We start from the raw sequence: 15,656 nt of genomic DNA, 5'->3' as shown, positions 1-15,656 counted from the left end.
AGTGAGTCACGTACACCGCTGTGGAAGTTGTTGTGGTGAGCAGCTAGTATTTCTGTTAAAGTGACACCTTATTGCGAAGGTCACATATGTGCACTTCCCGATGCAAAATGCAATGAGTCAGTGATTGTGAAAATGTGTGCGGCAAGCAGCAACAACATCATCAAGCGTGCAGTAGGAAGGGTAATAGCGCTGTAAAAGCACCGGCCCTAAATGTCAAGATCAAGTCGTGAGAGTGAAGAAGAAAGGAGTCCAGCCAGGAAACCACGCGTTGTGAGAAACATCAGGGCAGCAGTTGTGAAGAAGAACCCACCCACCCAAAGCAAACGTGCCATCTCATGCAGGAAGTCTCAGAGCACAATGTGTTGATTCACAAAGGACAATTTGCAAATAAAAAAAAAAAACGACATAAGGCGATGGGCCATAAGTTATCACCAAGGTACATTCAAGAGAGATTCAAGAAAGTTGTATGAACAGTACCTCTCAGATGACAAATGGTAGTGGGTTGTCACTCTGGATGAAGCCTGGATCTACCTTGATAACACCAATAAGCCCAGGGCCATTTTTTATTCACCACATGATGCGAAGAGCCGCGGCGAGTCCGTCCGTGAATGTCGCGAGAAGTTTTCGAATTGCTTCATGATGGTGGCAGGTTTCTGCGACAGTGGGAAGTTGCCAATGCATCGTGTGAATTTCGAGGGCAAGGTAAATGCAGACTACTTTCAAACGAACATCATGGAACCCTTATACAGAACGCACATCCCACAGTTGTATGGCAGGGACACCCGGAAGGTGTGGATCCACATGGTCAAAGCATCCAGTCATAATGTGCGCAGTTCTGTCGCGTATTATTGGCGTATGGCCACGGAGACTGATGTGTCTTTTATACCCTTCTCGTTCAAACTTGTGGAGTCACCAGATGCGTAGCCAATGGATTTCTGCGCCTTTGGCCTTCTGAAACAAGGACTCACACAAAGGCGTCCCATACCATAGTGGGCTTTGGAAAGCTTGTCAAGCGGTGTGGTCTACAATTCCCCTCACACATCTTCTACGCGCAATACTTCAGTGGCAACTGCGTTGCAGGGCGATAGTCCAGGCTCGTGGCCGCCACATCGAGCACAACCGTTGGTGGAGGAAGGAATTGTCTGAGCAGGTGAGCGCACAAACTTTGGACATCTTAGGTGAATTGAATTCTGTATGGAAATGGAAAACATTTCAGTTTTATTTAAATCTTGGAAAAGAAACATTCTCTGTGTGCAAGAGGTTAATCTATACATATGACGATACATCACTCCAAATGTTTAGAAAATATTAACTGGCAGAGTATATAGTTATCCTGGGGGCAAGAAGACAAAGGGATTTTACTGAAATTAAAAATCGTAGTATAGTGGTACGTACCCTACGCATGAATTTACTTGGGAGGAGGGGTCCAAATTCAATGCGAAGATAAATTATTTTCAGATTTGTCAATTTTCGAAGTTTATGTTTATAATTCCGTACCTATACGTCCGAGCGCAAGTGAACTACGTCAGTCAAACATCGGTCCTTACTGAACAAACTTGGGCACAGATCGTTGCAATTGCGTAATTAGAAGGCGCACCATAAATTCGTATTTAGGTTCTAAACATCGTGTGCGTGGGTTTTATCGTGGTTCTCCCGTTTCCTTCCACTTTTTTCATTCCACCATTTCATTCATTTCTCATCATCAGCTGAAAGAAAACGTAAAAAAAATATATATATAGTTTTAAACGAAGAGATAAGGCGCAATGTAGAGGAGTCGCTAAAATTAATTCTCTTTAACGAGGACGATTTACGAAACATCATCTACTAATTGAAGTCATGATTATTTTCCAATACAGTAAATTTCAATAAACTTTCTTGTTATCGTTAATTACTCCATATCGGACTCCCGAAGAAAACTCATCGAAACAACTTATTGACCGTGCAAATAGCGACTACTCTGTCATGACTCCGTTTTCTTTCATTCAGAAATAGGAAAGAAAGAGAAGAAAGTAGAAGGGTAAAAGAAGGAGGTAGGAAAAGAAGAAAGAAAAGAAATAGGGTATTTTAATGAGAAACAGATTACTGGATAATTCCGGAAATATAGTAAGAAGTCGAGAAAGTCCTCGAAAGATGAATCATTCTAAATGTTATTAACGACTAATCAATTTCGGAATGCTTCGGAATAGACACATGTTCCCTCATACCACCCAGACCTAGCTCCAGGCACCACGACCGTGGGATTGCCCAGACCTAGACCTGGAAACGAGAAAGGTGAAATCATTCTTTGTACTGTTATTCCAACCGGTGATTGATAACCATCCAGCATCTGAACTCTGTTCTCTAGGATCGACCACACATATGAATTAGCCAAGAGGAAAAAAAAATCAGACTTATAAACTCAATATAAATTTATGTATCGTATCAATAAGAATTTCAACTTCCTGGAAGAAAGATGTCGTATTTAGGCTCATCCTGCTATTTTTGCTTCACTCCTCGAGCCGATTTAAACCGTTAGTGACGGTCCTTCATGACCTAGGTTATTTACCTTAACACATATGTCAAAACATGACACATATATTACAGATGTTAATATGACACATGATATCACACAAATTACTTAAATCTATCAGGCATTCACACGCTCACTCACTCAGGACAGTGTATATATGTTTAAAGGAAACCAACTAACTACAAAGATACAAATAGTTTATTACATTCATAGTGGAAAGAAGAAAAAATTAATTACAACGACAATCTTAAGAGCACAAGTTCTTGGTTATATATTAATAGAGTACATAGTGTTATATTTTAGTAATTTTTTTATATATCCAATCATCTTGACAAATAGAAAGAGAAAGAAAAAAAAATTATTTACATGTATCATATCTTAGGCATGCTAAAACAAATTATGATTTGCGACATACGCAAAAAAGACACTTATTTCACTTGAAAAAAAATTGACAAAGAGGAAAGAAAAGAGAAAAAAAACTTTTTGGTGTATCAGAACTTATATGAGTCTCTACCTCACATCGGGTAATAAAATATTAATGATTTTGAGCGTTCAAATCACAGATCACGCACTACTCATAGTGTCCAAAACATTTCGCTCCATTTGACTTAGTTTGTGGTCATTTATATATCTATATATATATCTAACTATCGGTTTACAAAAACCATTTATCGTCTATATTTGGTTTGTAACTCGTAACAGTTTATGTCTGCAATCGCACATTACGACGCTTTACCCATCTAGGGATTTTGAGAAAATAACTTTCACTAGAGGATGTTTCTCCTCTTAGACGATCCATTTCCAAACTTATTATTTGAATAGTTTTAAGTTATTTATTTAACACAGGGACACGTCATGAGACCTTTCTTCAGGATCACTTTCGTATATATGTGTATATAATTCGGATTTTTAAAAACGATCTCCCGCAGGTGTACGGAGTATAAAGGTTCAAATTGAGGATAAAAAAAACTGGTCAAGTCACAGGATACATATGAAGGTGAGAAGGATTCAAGGTGCACTTTCCACAATGGTTTTAGGTTGGTAGTTCAGGGATGATATGCGTTATGATGTGAGTTACGTTTAGACCTGCCGTTACTTTCCAATACATGCCATTACATAATTACATAAGGTACCATTTACATTTATTCAAAAGAAAAGGAAAATTACTTAAGTGCACGGCGGTATTCTTAACAAAATCTACATTCTTACATTCGTCGGAGAACTTACTGGTAAACTATAGCAACCAACACACGTTTAGGGGGACAGACACGAGCGCTCTTACATATATTCATATAATACTTTTAATATCATACTTTTACTATAAAATCATATTCGTATACTAAGTACATATACATCTCGACGTATTCATTTCTCTCTATATATATATATTTATTATAAATGCGCACACATTTAAATTAATCACCCCCAACAATAAAATTTTTACAAGGTTGCAAACATTGTCCAAAAACAAATGACTTCCGACATTACATATGAAAAAGAAAATTGATTTTTACTTGATACCGCGCATCTATAAATTTTTCACTTTTATATAATCAACTCGTGTTTAAATCATGAAGGAAAAAAAAAACTTTGGAAGGCAGGCACGTAACACAGAGCATTTCTAAAGATATAACTAGATAACCTAAAATACAATTTCTGGGCCCAGATCAACTACGAGGTAATCGAAAACCAAAACAGAAAGGAAAGTGACCAATGGATTAAAAAAAAACTTAAAGGGACGACGGTGAAAGAACGTAATTGAAGTGTCGTCAAATATGAAGTCTTTGTTCATTTCGGCGATAGGTCAAAATGTGATGGAAGACCCAATCATTATTTACTCCACTCATGAATCGTGTCTTGCAACGTCTCAGCTGGTAATTTCAGATCAGAATTGTACGTTAAATAAATCGTAAGCAACAAGTTCAAAATCGGGGGGGGGGGAAGGTTGAAAATTTAAAAAAAATCTCGAAGTAAGAAGGAAGAGACAAGAGAGAGAAAGCGGCGCCAACGAAAGAAGAAAGATTAAAGTACTACTCACTACACAGAAGAGTGATCGAATTTAAATATATAACAACTCATAGCCAAAATATTCTTAACATGCCAAAAGGGGTGGTCTACTCAAATACGTAGACTCAAGGGGGCGCCCTGCTGCCAAGGATGCAAGTTCTGTGTCCATCAGATCCCAATCCCACAAGAGTTTGGTTGTAAGATTGAAATCCGAGCCCCGTATCCGGCCCAAACCAGCAGGATAAAAGGAGAGGGGGAAGGGACCAGGTAACTGCGTCCCTAATTTTGAAATCTCTAAGTAAGACAAAAAAAAATATTCGACCCGTCAGAAGAACTAAGAAGGTTCTAGGACAGTAATGAAACTAGAGTAAAAGTAATAGCTAAGATATCCCTAACTAATGATTTGCCAAAATAATAAAAAAAAAATTAAATAAGCTGAATTTTGGATCGGTGATTTCTATTGCCAAACTTCACCGATAGCTCCCCTTCGCAGAATGCGCTAAATTCTGAGGCATCGATTAATTTCCATCACTATCTAGTTTGGAAACTAAGAAAAGAAAACGAAAATATTCAAGGGGGGAGAGGTCGATGCCCGGGTACGGTATAATAAATTTCAATAATTAATTGTTTTGATTCTGTAACCCTATCAGAACCGTCGCCTCCATGAACATTGTAAGCTAGCCTGAGTAGGTAACGTGAAGAAAAAAAAATCTCACGGAGTGGTACATTCTATTTTTAAAACCGACCAGAAGATATGATTCACTACAGCCCTGTTGTATAACTACTACTGTCTTTTCATAATTGATTATTCAATATGTCTAGTCAGCGATTATATGATGCTACCCATTCTATCAGACGGTATTCCTATGGTTGATTACTACTATAACACATAAAACTACAAAGTATTACCATAGTCCGACTATATATCGCCCTCCTGTCCGCGTGATATCATGGTGCAGGGGTCAGAACCTGAGATGTTTGTAGTTACACGTATCTATTCAATATCTATATATCAACACACGGCGAAGTATTCACTGGGCTACTATATATTTAACTATATGGGTGTCCTATATTCTATATTCATTTACTACAATATTCATATACTTTATATTCATATTCACATTAATATTCATATCATATTCCTATCATCATTCTTTTCATTTGCCACGACGCTATATTCTACAAACACCCTGTTTCCTCTATCTACGCCCAGCCTATATACACATTTCATCATAACACTTTAAAATCTATAATCACTGCAAACATTTCCCATTCCGATCACCGCACGACAACCTCACTCGAACCCAAGACTCTTTCACCACACACACAATACTACGTAATACCTGGTAGCTTTATTAAGAACGAAGGAAAAAAAAGAATCCTACGTATATTCACTGAAAATAGAATTATCTGCGATAATGTTTAATGTTTATAAAATTCTGCAGCAACAATGAACTTCTGCAGCCACGAAGAAAAATGAACATCTAATATAATTCCAAAGCGAAGAACTAGCATCATATCGCCCGACTTCTGTTAAAAATTTACGTATTGTTTATTTATTTAAATATTTCGATTTCTAGACTAGGCAGAATGTTGAAATTTTCAGAATATATTAATTTTGGGTCACTTGACCTAACTGTACATTCATATGGGCTGTGAATTATACCTTCTAGGTTTTATTTCGGAAAGAAAGGTCAATTTCATGAAAACTAAATCACTAAGCACCTCGACAGAAGAATGGCGGTTAGTACTGACTTTTGACACTAGGGCTAGCGACGATATAATCAACCCTTGAACAACTGAATGTGACCTTGTACACGGAATTATTATACTATATTACGTTCACTATTAAATATTGTGTATGAGTTCACTTAATGACGGAATAATAAAGAATTTATCGCATAGTAAATACTACACTGTCCATATTTAATTATCTCACACACTCTTTCATCACTTAACTACCACAATTACTACTACTAGAACATGTTTCTACATTACGAACACATACATGCCACATTCATACTACACACTACATTAATACATGTTATACTAATAAATATATACAGAAAACATTCATATTTTACCATGTTAAATCGGCTCTATGAAAGGTAACGAAAGGAAAGAAATGAACAGGGCCAACTGGCCCTTATATTTACTAAATCACATTCTTTACTCAACCTGTTTAATCGATGCCCTGAGGGGACATATCGAAGTATTAGCTAACAATAGGACCCCTGCCCTGAAGGGGCAGGAACCCGGAAACAAACTAAATGTTCAACTCATCCCGCTGGAAGCCGTACTCCCAATTTGGGAGTCAGATAGGAGCCCTTACTGTAAATTTACACGTGCATTATTCTACCTATCTTAACTACAAAGAAATTAAATACCGCCATGTTACGAATGAATAAATACAAAAGAAATCACATCCACTATATACACGAACACAAACGGTAGTGGGGCAGGTCTTACGTAACTAGAAAAAGAATAATTTTAAGGATAAAGTATTTTAAGGGGAAAACACCACTTTCCGAAACTATTTGTGGATCCCTAAGAATAACTCGCGAACTGATGCACTTCACAAACCTGTCCACTATTGACTATATCTGCTCAACATGGCGTTACTAAATTATGCTTCCTATTTTTGCTTTTTAGTCGAGTTTTTACTCTGAAATTTAATAGTTTATGGCTCCCAAGATTTCCAGTGATTTTTAGACGTTAATAAAGTTCCAATATTACCTTTATTTGTAGTTTTTCTCACTCCTTTTCGACCTTTCTGATCGAGAAGATCAGAATCTGGCGTCTTCAGCGAGACTTCCCGGCATGGAATGGAATAATTGCGCCCTAATATCATAGCGTGGGTTTATCAGCCAATCAAAACTTAGCATTTTGGCGGTGGGGCTTTGAAACGAATAAAATTTGGTAAAATCTGGATTAAACTAGATTTTAGAAGGACCTAGGTATCTAAAAGAGAGGTGAAGGGTGGTCCTGAAAATTCTGTCGAATTTTAGATTGGTTATTTGATCTGGAAAGTTCCGTCCAATAGTGGATCTATATTTTCGGATAGCACTGACACCGTAAGAATTGTAATAATCCATATACACATCCATATACAAGACTTGTAACTAATTTAAAATATAAATAAAGGTATTGATTCCCAAAACTATAATTCCTAATGAATTTTTTACAGTTTTCCATGTTAATTTGAAATAGAATAACGAACAATATTATGAATTATATGAACAGCCAGAAATTTCTTGTTGAACGTCAAGTACAGTCAGTGCAAAAAATTTCGGGCACCCTCCTATTAAAAACATAATCTCATTAGACTGTAATGGCATATTACACAGCGTCTACTTTAGCCTAACCGGCATAATCGTAGGACGTGAAACTCAAAGATTTCATTTCATTTCATTTTCGTATTAAGGTTCTAATCCTTGATTTTTCTCACTTTTATATTTACCATAATCTATTAATTTTTAATTACTAGCTTCGTTTATTCAATATCGACATGATACTTTCAGGATATATTAGTGGTGGGCTAAGGTTTATTTTATGATAGTTGCATCTGTCTCTTAGCAGTATTTCCAGCCATAGAACTATTTATTTCCAGACTTTTTTGGTAAAAAAAAAATCCCTTTTTTCCCTTCTAAAATTTGCCTCTTATTTCCTTCTCTTCTATTGGCTACATTGAAACGAATATACCAGATTCTGGAAGCCTCATCCTTGACTTACACAACGCACTATAAAAAGTTTCACTTGGATAATTGGGGACACTACAATTCCGGTCTTACAGTATACCATATTACATAATTTTAAGGATAATAGTGACTTTCTAGGAAAAATGGTATATTTTTTTAAAATTACATGCTTAATTTGAGAGATATCATCATGATACTAGCTGAATATATTATTGGTGGGCCAAAGATTACTTTAAAATTGTTTGCTTCTGACTGGTAGCAATGTTGCCAGCTACAGAAAATGTTAATTGTAATTGTTTGTGAAAAATTTGGGAAATTTATCCTTTGCCCCCTATTATTTCAGTGTCCTTGGCTATATTCAAACCAACGTACAACTGTCTGGAATCATCCTTGGCCTACAAAACGCACCATAGAGGAGCACGATTGGATAATTAGGGAAGCCGGTGAACCACCATGTATGCTGATTTTTGCTTCTGACGCGTAAGAAGTGCCAAAATTTAATGTGTATTATGAGAGGGTTTTTTTCTTTCTCTCTTTGTATGGGAGCCAGCAACTTCAGGTTTTTACTGTACCTTGTCAACATACCAGAAAATTCTTTTTAGGTGACTTGAACCCATGTGGCTTCGGTGTTGCCAGCTAGAAAAAATCATGAAATTCGGCTAGGGATTTTTTTTAAAAAAATTTTCACTCTTACATTTTTTCAATAATCCCTCCCGTTAGCAACACTGCAATCTAACTTAACAAGGCGTAAACGATATCAATCGGGCTAACAGAGTTTGGGCAATAAATCATTAACTGAAAGTCTACCAAAAATCCCAAAATCGATTTTGTCCCGAAAGGGTTAATGAGATATGCGCGCCAAAGATGTCGGGCTCTAATTTAATGTAATCCCCCCCCCCCCCAAGTTTCTGGGCTGGTCCAGAGAATGAATGGCCTACATAGTACTGTCTACGGGCTGGATGGGCTACCAAATTTCAGCTTTCGTTCTCCCATAGTTAATGTGATATAGGCGCCGAAAATTTGGGGGCTAACTTTACCAGAGCCTCCCAACTTTCTGGGCTAGTCGAGATAAAGATCGATGGGCTAACAAATTTCATCTTTTGGGCCAATATAGTTAATAAGGTGTGAAAACCAAAGTTTTGGGGCGTTAACGTGAGCCCTTAACTTTTTGGACAAGTTGAGATAATGGGTGTACCAGGTACTAAACTTCATGGGCCTTCCAACCCATTATTATTTAGCATTTGGGGCACTCAAGGAACACAGATACAGGGTCTCCAAATGTGAAAATGAAAATGCAATCTTTGTTTTATGTCCGACTGTCATCCTGGGTAGACTAAAGGAGACGCAGATGATGAGAATAAATGGAATGGTGAAATGAAAGAGTTGTGGGAAAGGGAAACTCCGAGAAAACCCTCACACACGGTGTTTGTTCACCACAAACCCCACTTTGCGCAAGTTGGTATAGAACCAGGGCCCCGCATCATGTGTGAATCCTCTGCCACTAAGCCACTGCGGCCCAGAAGTCCTCGAGACGAGACACATAGGCGTATACCTAACGTGTAATTTGTTCGTAGCGGGAATTTCTGTTATGGTATAGTTAATTACATACAATGAAAAACCGAAAATGTGATGTGGACAATCGCGACCGAAAATGTAATGTGGACAATCTCGAACAAGCAATAAACAATCTGCGTGATTTGTTTTAGATTTCGGAAAATAGGTTCTGCCAGATTTACGCTTATCGACTGTAATCGTTTATTTATTTGTTTATTTATTTGGGAGGGAGGCAAAATATAATACATTTAAGTCATTACACATGCAAAGAGATGTTTTATGGTAATTGTTTTTTGCTGAAATATAACTTCAGTATCTTTTATACGTGTTTAGGAGCTGACAAGTAAACCTTACGTTTGGGTGAATCGAGTTGCTGACTGAGACACATATGAGAAAGTAGTACTAAATGTGGTCAGTATTTCAGTGAAGTTGTAGGTGTGAAGCTCCAGGGGTTTAGGAGATACAGCTATCAGAACATCACATGGAAGTACAGAATAGTCTTCATACAGTTGGAGGTAAAAGCTCTGTAAGACCTCTTGTAACGACAAAAGGTAAATAACAAATATATGGGTATATATTAGGACTAGGGGGAAGTCATATAGTAAGGGTATACCTGACGGCGGCCATCTTGAAATCCGCCATTTGGAATTAAGGTTAAGTTTTTAAACTAGGAATAGGGTCATGTGATATATGATTTAAGGCGCAAATTTAATCAGAAGAACAATGGTCACGTTAATTTTGAGTTACGCACAATTGGTAAAAAGTTACAGGGAAATTAAATATTGTTGCAGCATACGTATGTATTAGTCCTTTACCCCACCTTGTAAATTTTGTTTTAATGATAATAATTAAATAAAAAGCAGGTGGATAAATATTAGGTCTATGGTAAGAGTTGCCTTGATGGTGGCCATGTTCAAATCCGCCATTTTGAAGCAGACAAAAGTTTTAAACAAAACGCATAACAGTGATACCTTATTAATAGCAAATTTTACCATAACTCCAACGGTATAACATTTTTGCTTTATCATTAAGTATCATTTGTTATCTCATAAATAAGTTGCTAATTTAAGGAAAAATGACCAAAGAATAATTGAGTCATAATTGAACTTGGGTCTTTCTTCCAGAAAAGTCCTCAATTAGTACAATCAATATGTAGTTCAGAAAAGAGTGCATGACTTGCACAAATGCTCTGCTCACAGTGAGCACACCTGACAAAGGCAATCGAGTTACACATGACACATCTGTCGTTAACAATTCCGTCAAAGCAGTAGTCGTAAGGAGCGATCCATTTAATTTTGTGCTGGTTAATGATAAAGCAAAAATGGTTATACCGTTGGAGTTATGGTAAAATTTGCTATTAATAAGGTATCACTGTTATGCGTTTTGTTTAAAACTTTTGTCTGCTTCAAAATGGCGGATTTTAACATGGCCGCCATCAAGGCAACTCTTACCATAGACCTAATATTTATCCACCTGCTTTTTATTTAATTATTATCATTAAAACAAAATTTACAAGGTGGGGTAAAGGACTAATACATATGCTGCAACAATATTTAATTTCCCTGTAACTTTTTACCAATTGTGCGTAACTCAAAATTAACGTGACCATTGTTCTTCTGATTAAATTTGCGCCTTAAATCATATATCACATGACCCTATTCCTAGTTTAAAAACTTAACCTTAATTCCAAATGGCGGATTTCAAGATGGCCGCCGTCAGGTATACCCTTACTATATGACTTCCCCCTAGTCCTAATATATACCCATATATTTGTTATTCACCTTTTGTCGTTACAAGAGGTCTTACAGAGCTTTTACCTCCAACTGTATGAAGACTATTCTGTACTTCCATGTGATGTTCTGATAGTTGTATCTCCTAAACCCCTGGAGCTTCGCACCTACAACTTCACTGAAATACTGACCACATTTAGTACTACTTTCTCATATGTGTCTCAGTCAGCAACTCGATTCACCCAAACGTAAGGTTTACTTGTGAGATTATTATCTAATAATTATAAGGAAGATACAAGTTTTTTTGGGAAGAGAAGTTTTTCACCTTCGTACAACAATTCATGTTTAATAGGCGTATAGAAGGGGCTCATACCCAAAACATTGGGACTCCATTTCTGGGACCCCATGGTGGGGGCCCGGTTCCTGACCACCACTGTGCTGAGGGGAATCGGATCTTTCCAACGTCACCATCTGTATGAACAACTCCATGCTTAAACGAGAAATAGAGTGGACTCGAGCCCAACATTTCGGAACCACATTTTCTGGAGCTTCGAGGCCAGGGCCCAATTTCTGACATTACCGCTTTCGTTAATCGACCCCGACCTTTCAAACTCTAACACTATAGTACAGCGTTTCCCAACCGGTGTGCCGCGGCACACTGGTGTGCCGTGAATAGGTCGCTGGTGTGCCGCGAGGAATTGAAACAAAATTATTAAGTTTATAGCAATGAAATTGCAAAACGTAGGGAAAATGTATATTTGTATTTCACATTACTATGAACCTCTACTGTGGATCTACAATTATAGCGGGTTAGTGTTCCATACCGGATTAGTGTTCTGTACATTTCTAATGTTGAAAAAAGTATTTGTTACCATTGTTATGACCATTATTGCTTCTTTATTGCTGCAGACTATTTAGTAACTTGAAAATTTAATATATCGTTCAATCATTTCGACAAATTACCTACATTTTTGTTTTAAAAGTAAAAGAGATTTTTCTTCGTTAGTTATTTTTTGATCTTCCTTCTTAGTAAAAGGTTGGATACAGTTTTTAAAAAGAAAGCGTATTTTTAAAAACCTGAGTCCAATATTTCATTGCAATTGTTTTCTATTTTTAAATTAGAATGAAAAATAATGGGGGAAAACCAGTGATCAAGCTTTCTTCTCTGTGAGAAGGAGATCAATAATCACAGAAAAAATCACAGTTTTATATTATTTATTTATTTCTAGACACAACAGGCTACATAACCCAATTACAGTGTCCGTTACATGTATTAAGCGACTATGACACATTCATACATTCATCTTATAATACATAGTTATAATGTGATTGCAATATCATTGATGTTCTTTCATTTACAATTATTTCTTATTACATTACAAAGAACTTCCTTGAATTGACTTAGGCTGTTACTATTAATATCCAAATCCATTGTGTATTTTGTTAACCTATTGTAGGTTGTACTCAATCTCCATACTGGTGACCTCTTGTTTGTGTTGGTGTGTAATCCGTCGCAGTAAAAGACATTGAAATTTTCAAGGCGAGTTACATTTGTAGGAGTGCGTATTTTAAATTCTTGCAGTAAATATGTGCAGTCGATTTTATTATTAAATAACTTATATAGGAACAACATATCTTGCATTATTCGTCGCTGTTCTAGACTTAACGTATTAAAGTTTAAATTTAAAGATTGACTATTATATGTTTTCGGATATACTTGTGTCTCCCTATATGTCAAGTACCTTAGATATTTATTCTGAACTTTTTCTATATTATTTAAGTTTGTTTTTGTGTGAGGGTTCCATATAGTGGCTGCTTATTCGAGTCTTGTACGTACGTAGTGTTCATATAGCTTTCGGATAGCGGCAATACTAGTAAATTCTTTACTGATCTTGATGATGAATCCAAGGTTTCTGTACGCCTGGTCAATTAAGTGATTTATGTGATTATTAAATGTTAAATTTCTGTCATATACCACCCCTAAGTCCCTGACAGTATCCGAGGTTGGTAAAGTGATGTCATTCATCTTATACGAAAATTTCTGAGGGGTTTTGCGGTTTGTAAAGGACATTACATTGCATTTGTTAGTGTTCACGTTTATGATGTTCTCTTTGGACCATTCCATCAGTTCATTCAAGTCCTTTTGAAGCATTTTACAGTCATTTAATGTTTCTATTGCCATGTATATTTTAACATCATCTGCAAATATCAGCGTGTGAGAGTTTTGTATACTTCGCGGTAGATCATTGATAAATAGTAGAAACAACAATGGCCCTAAATTTGACCCCTGTGGCACCCCTGATAGTTGTACATACTCCTGAGACTTACACCCTTTGTACACGACGAATTGTTTTCTGTTTTCCAAGTAAGATTTAAATAGATCAATAAGTTCGCTGCTGAGGCTAAATTGTTTAAGCTTGCTGAGCAATCTATTATGATTTACGCTGTCGAGCGCTTTCGCGAAATCTACGTATATTACATCTACTTGTCCCCCCAAGTCTAGTGTTTTACTTATAAAGGTAGATATTAGACTAAGATTTGTGACCGTTGACCTGCCTATAAGAAAGCCATGTTGTGATTCTAATATAGATGGTCGCACGTGTGCTATTATCCGCTGGTATAAGACTGTTTCATAAATTTTAGCAAAGGTGCTTAAGATTGAGATGGGTCTATAGTTTTTAATTTCTCTCTTATTATTATTCGATTTCGGGATAACTGAAACTCTCGTTGTTTTCCACTCATTAGGAAATTTTCCGGATTTAATTGACAGGTTAAATATGATTTTCAACGGTGTTAGGAAGTGATCTATACAACCCTTTACAATATAGCTTGGGATTCCATCGGGTCCTACTGCTCTTTTGGATTTCATCTTTTTTATTATATTAGCAATTTCCTGTATTTCTATCGATGATATACACAGTATATTTAGACCGTTATCTACCCACACTAACTGTTCTGTTGCATTGTCTTTACTTTTACTGTATACAGACTGAAAGTAGTCCGCAAACTCCTTAGCGATTTCGTCGTCGTTGTTTATTTCTTTACTATTATTAGACAAGAATTCGGCATTTAAATGCCGTGTCTTACTTTTTACAAAATTCCATAATTCGGATGGATTTTGTTCTAAGGATGCCTCGGACATTAATACAAAATTCTTATATGCATTCCGTACCTCATTTTTAATTTCCCTCCGTAATCTATTGAATTCTTGTTGATGGAAACTTTTACTCCCCTCTCTCTTTTTTAAATTTCCTATGATGATATGTTTTTGATTTAATTTTCTTAATTATATCCAAAGTAAACCACGTTGGATAATTTTGCGGGGGTTTTGTTTTCTTTGGAACACAGAGGTTAAATATGCTATATATAGTATCGTAAAAGCATTTAACAGCTTCGTCTAGATCACTGTACCCTGTAAGATAGTCCCAGTTTACCCGCCCAAGTTCAGTGTAAAGTTTTCTGAAGTCTGTCTTTCTAAAATTATACCCCGTTACATTACGCTTAGATTTTGCTTGTTTTAGACGACCCAATTGTATTTCAACGTTCAGAGTAGGGTGATGTTCATCTTCTTTGACAAAGGGATAAGGTTCTTTGCTAACTTTTACTTGGTCTAAATTACTTAGAACTAGATCAAGAGTTTTACCGAATTTATTATGTACATTATTAAATGACTGTAAATTGTTAAAGACATGAAATTTTTAATGCATTGTAGTTTGGCCGGAATTTTGAGATAATTATTGTAGTCACTGAAATTTCCGTCCGGTAAATTGAAGTCACCAAGTATGAGAAAGGTACAACCTGATGGACATTTTGAATCAATTATGTCGAAAACTTCCTCATATTTTTCAGTAGGTGACTCCGGTATAAAATATACTAACAGAATATGTATAGTTACTTTTTCGCATAACAATTTAACCAACAGACATTCTACATATTTATTTGATAAGCAATCAATCATTACTACTTTATACTTTTTTAAGACCGCTAACAGTACTCCCCCTCCTTTGGTTTTCCCTGTTCTTTTGTTATCTCTATCTGTCCTATACACATAATAGCGATCGTCAAGAATCATTGAATCATAGTGTTCTTTTTGAAGCCAAGTTTCACAGATTGCAATTAGGTCAAAGTTGGACGATAACACATTACAAAGGAACGATG

This window comes from Thermobia domestica, chromosome 7, assembly GCF_964235325.1.
Source record: "Thermobia domestica chromosome 7, izTheDome1.hap1.1, whole genome shotgun sequence".
In the NCBI taxonomy this organism is placed as follows: domain Eukaryota; kingdom Metazoa; phylum Arthropoda; class Insecta; order Zygentoma; family Lepismatidae; genus Thermobia; species Thermobia domestica.
This window is presented reverse-complemented; position numbering follows the sequence as displayed.